The following is a 10,964-nucleotide window of genomic DNA, read 5'->3' on the forward strand; positions in this document are numbered from 1 at the left end:
TTTCCTCTCAATCTGAACCAGCTGTGATGCTGGACTTTGTTCTGCTTTGTAAGTTTTGGAGGCTTGTGTCTGCAATTCATACACCCGTTTTAGCACCTTTTGGTACTAAAAAACGTATTTTCTAAAAAAAAGTTGTTGCAGTCAGCTGCAGCAGAAGTGCTGATACCATTTAATTGGAAAAGATAGTGATTAGAGATGGGCACAAACTGCCAATTCGGTGGTTTGTGCCAATTTCGGCCAAACAGGTGTTTGGGTTTTCCCAACCCTGCCTCTTCTGGCAGGCACCCGCTCAGAGGCGGCTACATTTTCGTATTAGAAGAGGTAGCCATGTTAGTCTGTGCTAGCATATCAGGCAAAATCAAAACAAAATTAAAACAATTATTTAACAACAACAATAAAAGTATATAATATTGTGCACACAAAGGCTAAACAACTGACATAAAGCGAATATCAAACACTGCAGAAAACCTTAAAATCAAAATTGGTGAAAATACAATCAAAGCCATAAACACATGAGCAGTTCCAGTACTTAGATACCCAGCTGAAATAATGGATTGGACTCACAACAAATTAGAAGAATTGGATCGGGGAAAAACACGGAAATTAATGAACATGCATCCCGCACTACATTCAAAAAGTGATGTGGACAGATTATCTTAACCATGAAAAATTGGAGGCCGTGAATTACTGCAAGTACAGCAGGTGGTAGAGGAAGAAAAAGAAGCCTGAATGATTATATCAGTACAAGCAGAGAAAAATTACTTAAGGCAGTGAAAATTGAGACTATTTGGAAAACAACAGAAACAAAGGCTCAATATAAGAAACAACAATTTGAAAATAAATTAAACAGCTGGAAATATAAACCACTATGTGGACAACACCTGAGAAATATTGATGGAAAACATGATAAAAATTCAACATGCACACAGCTAAAACTGGGGACCATTAAGAAAGAAACAAAAGGTTTGATTTTTGCTGCACAAGAACAAGCATTCAAAACCAATGTGATGAAAGCTAAGATTCAAGGATTTAGTGCCAAAAGCAAATGTCGACTCTACCAAGAAAGAGTCAAAACTGTGTCACATCTCATCTGTGAATGTCCAAAGATTGGACAAACGAATTACAAAATTAGACATGATTGAGTGGCAAAAATAGTGCACTGGTCATAATGCTAAAAGTATAACTTGCGAGCCTCCAAAAACCCATGGGAACATCAAGTAGAGAAGGTGTCAGGAAATGAGGAAATCAAGATCTCATGGGATTTTCTGCTCCAAATCGATAGACACCATGAGCATAACACACAAGACATAGTAGCAGTAGAATGAAGAAATGTCTGGATCGTTGACATCGCAATTCTGGGGTATGCTAGAGTTGAAAATAAAGAATTGGAAAACAAAGAACAGAACCTGGCAATCGAAACATCTTGCTTATGGATGAAACATACTTCAGTGGTCCCCATAGTCACTGGGGTTTTGGGAACAATATCAAGAAATTTCACACAGTATTATAAGCAGTTGCAGATCTCAGAAATCACCCCATCAGGGCTACGAAAAATGGCAATACTGTATTAGGAATAGCATAATACTTTGCCGAAATCTAACAGATATTTACGGTTTTTGGTAAAACTTGTATCTGTTATATAATACCAGTCAATGTTTTCATAATTTTGATTGATTGTAAGTGGTATTTTTGAAAAATAAATAAATGTAAATTAAAAATAAATAATTTTATTTTTATTTTATTTTTGTTTTCTTTTGTTTTGGCCTGAGGAGTATTTATAGACTATCTATCGTATTTTTCCGTGTATAAAATGACACTTTTTCCTTAAATAATTTCAGAACAAATTGAGGGTTGTTTTATACACAGATGGCAGCTCTACCACTGCCTTTTGTGAAGGCACAGGGCTTTAGCAAAAAGGAAGGGGAGGCATTGCTCCCTTCCTTTTTGCTAAGCTCTGTGCCTTCTCCAAAGACAAGGTAAAGCAGCAGTCACTTTGACAGCTGCTTGCCTTGCCTTTTGCCAAGGTATGGGGCTTAGCTAAAAGGGAGCCCTTTGATCCCTGCTTTTCTAATTTGGGGTTAGAAAAGCGGGGTCGTCTTATACTTTTGCTCATCTTATAAACGGAAAAATATGTATTTGTGAAATCAGACTTCCCAATTGCCAAACAAAGGAAACTAATTTATATACTTATGGAGGTGTGAGAAGCTTATTCTATGACCATATGATGCTCCTAATAATGATGGAGTTCCATTTTCTAATCACAGGCTGCCTCTAATGGCTGATTCTGTTCACAGCCATGATAAGAAGAGCAAAATCACTTCTGCGAATATTGAACTGCTTGCTTAATTTTGTGGCTGCCTGTTGTGTAGTCATCAGTTTGAAAGTATGTGGGAGCTTATGAATAGTTGGAAGAGTCCAAATGTGCAGGCAGCTGGATTAGTCCACATCAATAAATGAGGAGAAGGTCTTTTGTAAAGTTAAAGATACTTACTAGCCAATTAAGGACCAAGCCAATACTATGTATTTCTGAGAAAATCTATTTCTATCCTTACTATTGTGAGAATTTCAGCTAAGCTCAGGTGAAACAGCCTGAGGGGGTATGGTGGTGGTTGCTACCATAGCCCCAGCTACTCAAACAGTCCTGGGGCTTCGATCCTGCCAGCCCTAGCTCCACTACATAACTGGTGTTTGGTCTTGTGGATTTCAGCCTGTGATTGTTTTGAGGCATAATTTCACGGGCTCAAAAGACTGCTTCAGTCACCTGTAATGTGCTTTTCACTTTAATTACAGGCTAGGTATATTGTGTGTTTCTGCTCTTACTGATTAAACTGCACCAGTTTAAAAGCACTCCCTGCTCCTCCTCCCCTGAACCCTGCTCTTGCCATCACAGATGCGCTCCAGCATTCAACCTAGTAAGGTGCCAGAGGTGGCCATCGCTCAGCAAACAGCATTACTTGGGGTCTCCCATAATCATTCTCTTTCAGACAGTGTTGTGGTTTCCTGGGCCTTGGCACAGTGACACTCTGTTTTCCAGAAACCATTGCATAGATGAAAAGATTAAGCGAGAGAGGGAGTCTGGATTACTAGCCAAGTGTTGAGGAAGACAAATCAGCAGGTCTATTCTTTATATTATTGATATTGTTTGAGAGTGATGGGGTAAACATAGCAGAATCAGCACTCTAATTCTGGAGCAATCAAAACAGTCATTAAGTCTGACTAAAGTTGAGTGACTCATCCTGTGTTGTAAATATTTGCAGATAATGACTCTCCTTTCAATTCCAGCTTATTCTAAATATAGCAGTTACAGAGAATTGTGGGAGAAGAGCAGACTTTGCCTCATGCTCTGGGCCCTCCTCCATCACGAATTGTTATCTGCACTTTTATCACTGCGGGCATTCTCTGAAAACATTGTGATTTTCTCAGACCCTTATATTTATGTCATTGTTAGTCATGCCAGAGTGGTACCTGGTGTGGTATGGTAGATCGAATGAGGGACAAGGTCTCAGGAGGCCTGGATTCGAATCCCTGCTTGGATGTGAAAGCTCAGTGGGGTTGTGCAACTGGCAAAACCATTCCTTAAATATCTATTAGGGTTGCTATAATTTGGTTCTGACTTGAAGGCAAATAACGACAACATCAGGGCAATTGGCTGTAATAGAGCTTGATCCTAAGTCTGTTTTCAGTGCCAGCAGCATCTTTGACTGGGGGTATTGTTCTGGCAATCCAAAGTATGCCTGGCCTTAAGAATTGTCTCTAGCTTTAAGCTTTCAATAATTTAAGTACAGCAAAACCTAGTGTACAGATCATATGGCAGCAAAGCTAAAGTATGCTTCCCAGAGAAGGAGAATCTGTCCTATTTCTTCATTAGGCCAAGAAGAAAAGAAAAAAATAGAAAGGAATCCCTGTCCAATTTAAAAACTGTGGGAAAAAATCTCCAGAGAAAAGATCCCCCAGCTAAGATCCCTGAGAAAAGGAGCCGGGGTTGGTACCATGTTCAGGTAACAGATAGCAAGCTATTATATTTTGCTTGTCACTTGGACAATGAACTCTAATGGTGTTAAAACTCACAAAGCAAGCCATATATTAAACAAGAGGTACAAACTGAATGTGAAGGTATGTCAATACTCATCTAGGAGTATCTAGGAGGCTCTGTGACTTTACACCTCCACTCCCTGTGGTGGCAAATGGGGGCTTTAGCTGCTGTATTTTGCACAGAGCCTGTTTTCCTACTTGTTTCAGGTTGGCTCATGAGTTTGCTTAACCCTTTACATGATCCCTTTAAACTTCCTGCTGAGTGCTATTTATTTTAGAACATGGAACTAAAACATGGGCAATAAAGACAGTGTGGGTCATGTATCCACTGCCTTTTCCAAAGTTACGTTCTCAAGTCTGACCGGGCAACCTTTTGTATGTTTCAAAACATATTTTTGGAATCTTAAAATGGAATTTCAGTATACTCCTAGGTTACAACTACACATTTGTAATAATATGTATATTTGCTGTGAGTTAGTTGCAAACAAATGGTTGGACAGTATCATCAAAGCTACCAACATGAATTTGACAGAACTCCAGGAGGCAGTGAAAGATAGGAGGGCCTGGCGTGCTCTGGTCCATGGGGTCACAAAGAGTCAGACATGACTTAATGACTAAACAACAACAAACTGCAAATAGTGAAACCTAACTTGTAGCACACATCCAAATTACACTTCTCCCTTCAATAACACTGGAGTTAAGGGACCCTTGTGTAATTAAAAATCTGTGTATAACTCTTATGCCACCCAAAAAGAGTCACTACAAAGGATAAATAGTAGATTCTCTCTCTCTCTCTCTCTCTCTCTCTCTCTCTCTCTCTCTCTCTCTCTCACACACACACACACACACACACACACACACACACACACACACACACACACACACACACACACACACACACACACAGCCACCATGCCAGAAGAGGGGGCCAGCCAGGACATGCGCTAAATGCCTGGAGAGTTTTATTGCTGCTGCCACTGGTGTTGTTGTTAAGTTATATTGAGGGCTTTGCACAAAGTAACAACAACAACAACAACAACAACAACAACAACAACAACAACAACAACAACAACAACAACAACAACAACAACAACAACTGCTACTTTTCTGTGTATTGCTGCCCCTCCATGCCAGCATGGATGCGATTCAGGAGACATTCCCCAAGGAACTTTGGGAATTATGGCTCTCTCTGTGTATACAAGAAAGAGAGAGAGAGAGAGAGAATAGGGTGTGTTTAGGATTTAAGCCTTGCCCGCTTCTGGTAAGCAGCCCCAAAGCGCTTCCTCCCCCACACAAGGAATGCAGTCCTGGAGAAGAAGAGGAAATGTTCCCCACCCCTCTACTGTGGCTTGGCTGATTAATCTCACTCAACTGCAGTCACCAGAATTCTTCGGGGAAACCCATGACAGTTTGGCTCAGAAGATATGTGACTCTCCTGTGAACTTTTCCCTGTGACTTTTTAACCCAAATAAATGGCAAGCTGGAACGGATGATTAAAAATTAGCTGTTAACATGGTTTGTTCAGCAGGAAGAACAGCCCAGAGGCAATTTTTAATAGTGGGAAAAATAGTCCAAAAATTAATTCCTCCTCCCAAGTTCAAAATTGCAGTTCCTCCTCAGTGAATTCAAACTATATAAAACAGCAAAGAAAATATTTTTAAATGAGTATAAAACTTTGCTGAAACATATGCCAATAGTTTATTGCTCATTCCAACTAAAAATCAACCCATTGACACAATTGCAGAATGGTCAGTGAACAGTCATGTGACTCCCATGAAGTCACTATGTCTGCTCTGGTTGCAAATAACAGTAGGATACTGGTCCATATGTTTATATGCTTTGATCTGCTTGCATTTTCTTCTGCTCATTATAGCATATTTTTTGTTTAAATGGGGAGGAGTTTAAATAGTTTAATTTGGAACCATCCAGAGACTGTGGACCTTCTAAATATTTAGGAATACCAACATGGGAGCAGCGCAAACTGAATTTCAAATAAATAAACAGATAAATTACTATAGAAATATGGATGTCTTTTGGAAATGAATGGAGCAAATTACTCTTGCACAGGGACAGTTGCACAACTTTGTTGTGTACTACACTAAACCAAGAGTCTTAAATGTGGAAAGGAACATTTATTGCTCCTCTGGTAGTAATAGAAGAAGAAAAAGGTCCTTCCAATGGTAAACGTAATCACTTGAAAGAAACACATTGCCACGTGAACACTCTGGAATAAAAACACAAATTAGAAAATAAAACACCCCAAACTGTACTAGGCTATATGTCACAGCAAGTACCACTGAATTATTTGAAAAACTATGTTTTTAGAAGAGATCTCTCTGATTATTTATTGGCTGAAGCAGGAATGGTTCTTGAAGAAAACTAGAAGTGGGAATTCAAAAAGCCAATAGCAGAAAAATAGTGCAGCAAAGACATGGAATATAATGATACTGTACAAGTTAAGGATAATTGTCAAACACATGTTATTCAGTGTAATTGTTATTTTGTTGTTGTTGTTGTAGAGGCATCTGCACATCTAGCAGTTAGTAAGGGATGTTTATTCCAGGAGTAGGAGACCATTGGCCTTTGAGAGCTTCCTTTGTTTATGTCAGAGGCATGAATTAATTAATTAATAGATGACAATTAATAGATGTCTCAGATAATCTTCACCCAATCATGGGCAACATCAAGAGCATTTGGGGCAGCTAACAGATCTTCCATAGTACATGTTGAGGTGTATGGAATACACCTCACACAAGTGTGAAGTGGCTTGTTCTTCTCTACACTCACAAAGAACTGAACCAGTGTGAAAAATCCAGAAGGTCTCCATTCCTGCCCTAGCCCCAGTCACTACTCCAGATGCTACCTGGAAGCTGTTAAGGGCTGGTGAATATCAATTCTGTCTCTTGTTCTGCTCTCCATTTTTTTCCCCACAGGGACGGGACAGGAATTATTTTTTATCAGACACAAGTTTCTATGTCTCAAGCTAATCATAGATTTGATTGACAGGCTCTCAGAAGTTGCAATTAATTTGTGAAACTTATGCAATTAACAGTCCTGATCCGTCCCTCGTATTCTGATATTGACAAACAGGAAGAGCACGTCTCTAAAGCAGAGTCTGTGTGACTAGTGCAGAAGGACGTAATGAGTAAGACAAGACAGATGGAGAAAACTGTTTCTGCTTTGCTGCCAGGCAAAGTTTGGTTGGTTTGATTAGTTTTGTGTCTTGAAGACCAAAGCACCACATGGACAATCCTTTTTCATTTGACTCAGTCCAGGAATTCCATTCCAAAACTAGTCTCTCTCTCCCCCGCCCCCCTTTATTACTGGTAAGAGCTATTGTGTAGCAGTAAACTCGGAGGTACAGGTGCTGTGAAGACTGCAGTGAAGTTCAGAACTAATAGGCAAGCAAGCAAAATAAGTTTATTGCATGGCACACAGACCATTGCAACATACATCAGCTAAAACAATGTAAAATGGTATAAAGAATATAATATACTCCATTAAAATATTAAAAGCCATTTAGAATCAGGTTGATTTCTATTACAGCACAAAATTTTGACATCTAAGGAGAGGACAAAGACAGATGGAAAACATTAACCAATGCCAGCAGCAAGCACCTATTGTGGGGGGAATAACCCCAAAGATGTAGTTACTTAAGTATTTATTTAATTGGTAGAGGTGGGGGATACAGCTTTCATTTTTATCAATGTAGAGATAAAGCATGCCATTCAGAAAGTGACAAATTTGTTTCTGTTGAAAAGTAGAATCTTGAGTTTTCTTGTTCAGAATTTCTAGAGTGTTTTTGTAAAATAGGGTTAAGGAGTCTTTCGCGATAGGTGTCTAATAGTGGACAATAGAGCATTACATGTGCCAGATTCTCCACTGATTTTTTTTTATCACAAGAGCAAACTCTCTTATGATACAGAATTTGTGTATAGCAGCCTAATAAACTGGCTAGTGGTAACATATCAAAACGTGCCCTAGTAAAAGCTTTTCTATAATCAGAACTCATTAGATTAGCAAAGTAAGATGGAAGATTCAAAGGCAAGAGTAGAATGTTCTATACAGTATAAATAAAATATTTCTATATAAATAAAGGGGCCATTTTTAGGGTGCCTAACGGACCTAACTCCGTTTGAATCCAGTGGTCATTGTTTCAGTAAATGTTTTGCAGCAGGTAGGCCATGGTGTCTCACATACTCTTCTGAGAATCAAAGTTTAGCAACTAGTTGCAATGCAAAAAGTTTCCACGATCCAAAATTCATCTCCTCATATGATGCTATTAAAAATTCTGACTGAGTGATGAACAGAATTTTCAGTAATTAATTATTAACTTGTAGACTAATGTCTTTATTGACATTAGTACCAGTTCTAGTTTAAGAAATGCTGAGGGGGTTGAAGGAGGGACTGTCAGGAGTAATTGAGCAAATTTATTTTGGATTACTTCTAAGGAAATGAAATGAAACTGATAGGTGGACCCTACGAATACCAGTCTGATAGGTGTGAGGTCAAAATATGATGAAGGAATAGGCAAGCTTCCCTGGTATCTATTCCCACATCTCCATTCTGGCCATTTGGGCTGGACAGATGTTAAGAGACTCTACTTGGAGATGCGAGGCACAAGGTTGGTGGATGGTATTGTATCTCATGCTACCTATAAAGTCCTAAGTGCTTCAACCCTTGGACCTCTGGCTATACCACACCACTGAGTATGACAAGTGGGAATATGGCAGGAGGTTGTTTAACTGTTGCAGTTAAGCTTGGAGCATTATCTCTAAAAGCTCTGTCTATTTCACCACTTGGTTTTTAGGTGTGGTGTTTTTTTTTAACTTCCACTTTATTGGTATGACCTGCTGTTAGTGGTTTTTAATCTTTGGATAACTGTGTGCTGAATTGCATTAGTGGTTTTATTTAAAAATATTTTAAATAAATAAAAAATAAAATAAAATTTATCTGGACAAGAGTTGTTCCTTAAAGGCAATAGATATCATGAGGGTCTCTCAGAGGAAAAAAATGATTTAAATGAACTAATAAATAAATTTACTGTCCATGAAGGTCTACCAAAGTAAGAACCTTTTATGCACAAACAGGGAATAGTAAGTACTTGTTATGTGCTATCATGTCACTTCAAATTTACAGTGACTCTACAAATTAATGAGCCCCAAAAGGTCCAGTCATTAGCAGCCCTACTTAGGTGAGTTATTGATACACTATTAAAATAAGATAACTGTCTTCCAATTTTTAGCACTAAAGTTGTATGTGATATATTGCTTAGAAACAGTTCTGAGAGTAATAAGCAGTCATCTACAATAATGACTAATTCAGTGTGCATTAAAGTTTACAGATACATCTGTTTTCCTGACTGCACTTTATTTTATTTTAAAGTTTGTATGTGGTTTCCAGGTAGAATATACTAGGGGTGGAATTTTGGAATAGATTTGGACTATAGATCACACAATTCTGCATTCTACCTGATATAAGTAAACAACAATCAATTATCAAAATTTGGAAAAGTTGCTGTTTTGGATGATTACTCTATGGTCAGGGTGTTGGGGGATGTTGAGAACTGCCTGAAATATTAAGATTTTAAAACTCTGTAAATTATGTATTCTGTATTTGTTAGAAGCAACATCATTATGTTCTATAGGATAGCTCAGTGGTTTCGTACCTGGCTGCGGAGCTAAAGATTAACAGCTTAATTCCCCATTGTTCCTTCTAGGGAAAGATCCAGTCTGTGTAACCATGGGTAAGCTGCACAGTCCCAAGATGACCCCAGAAGAAGGGAATGTTAAACTAGTTCTGTATACCTAGAAAACACTGGTAAAAACAAAGTGGCACAAAAATAGAAGTCAATGTATTGTGGTATCTTAAATCAGAAGCAAACCATTTTATACAAAAGCAGTGTGTATAACATCATGAAACCAATATAGATATGGATCTCTGATAGAAGACAGTGTGTGACAGTCATCCCAGATTGTACCACTTTTCTGACAGCTATCCCAGCTTATACCACTACTTCCAAACTTCGAAATGTTGAAGCAATGACATTTACTTTAATGGCAATCTGGGATGTGCATGTATGCACATGAGCATGCTGAAAAGCTGCAGGTCTTTGTAAGTCTCTAGATTCACAGTGGAATTTAAAGGTATAACTCACTACAGTCAGTTATTCAGCAGTTGGATAAATGAGGTTTCAGCTTCATAACTGTTTAAGAACAAGTTTGAAATCAATGGAGGGTAGTAACTTGTGGGCACTAAAGCTGTCTCCTCCCCCCCTCCCCCCCAAAATTCCTTTTTTCTACAACTGCCACTTTGAGGTCAATGACATAATAATGTCCTGGGAGACTAAAATTTTCTGATATTTGACAGCTGAAGTGGGTTATATCCATAGATTCCATATGCTTTCCATAAGGCACACCACTCTGGAAGTTACTTAAACCAGTGGTCTAAATATTGTACACGTGTATGAAGAAGTGCCTTGTAATCCATTAAAGCCCAGACAGAGACAAGTCTGTTTGTCTGAAATGTGCCATAATACTGTATTTTTTGTTTTGTTTTGTTTTTGTCTATGGTTGCTGAAGCAGACAAACATGGCTATCTTTTACAATGCATTGTTTCCTTACATTATGTTGTTTCTAATGATTGGACTGTATGATTTCTTACTGGATTATTAGATCACTTCCTTGAGCCCTTGAATATGAAAATAAAATTAGATTTGAAAATAGAAATCAGAAATAATATTTATATTAGATCAGGGTGTTACAGTTCAAAATGCCTGCTTTTTCATTGTGGAAAAAAAAAATACCTTGGTTATTATTCTTTCAGTGGAGTACCCTAATGATACATAGATGGAGTGAGCTTAATGCCATTGAATTTTTCCCCTTGAATGACTTTGTGAATAGCAATCATTTCCCGCTACTGGAACATTCACC

Source organism: Pogona vitticeps, chromosome 1, assembly GCF_051106095.1.
Source record: "Pogona vitticeps strain Pit_001003342236 chromosome 1, PviZW2.1, whole genome shotgun sequence".
Lineage (NCBI taxonomy): Eukaryota > Metazoa > Chordata > Lepidosauria > Squamata > Agamidae > Pogona > Pogona vitticeps.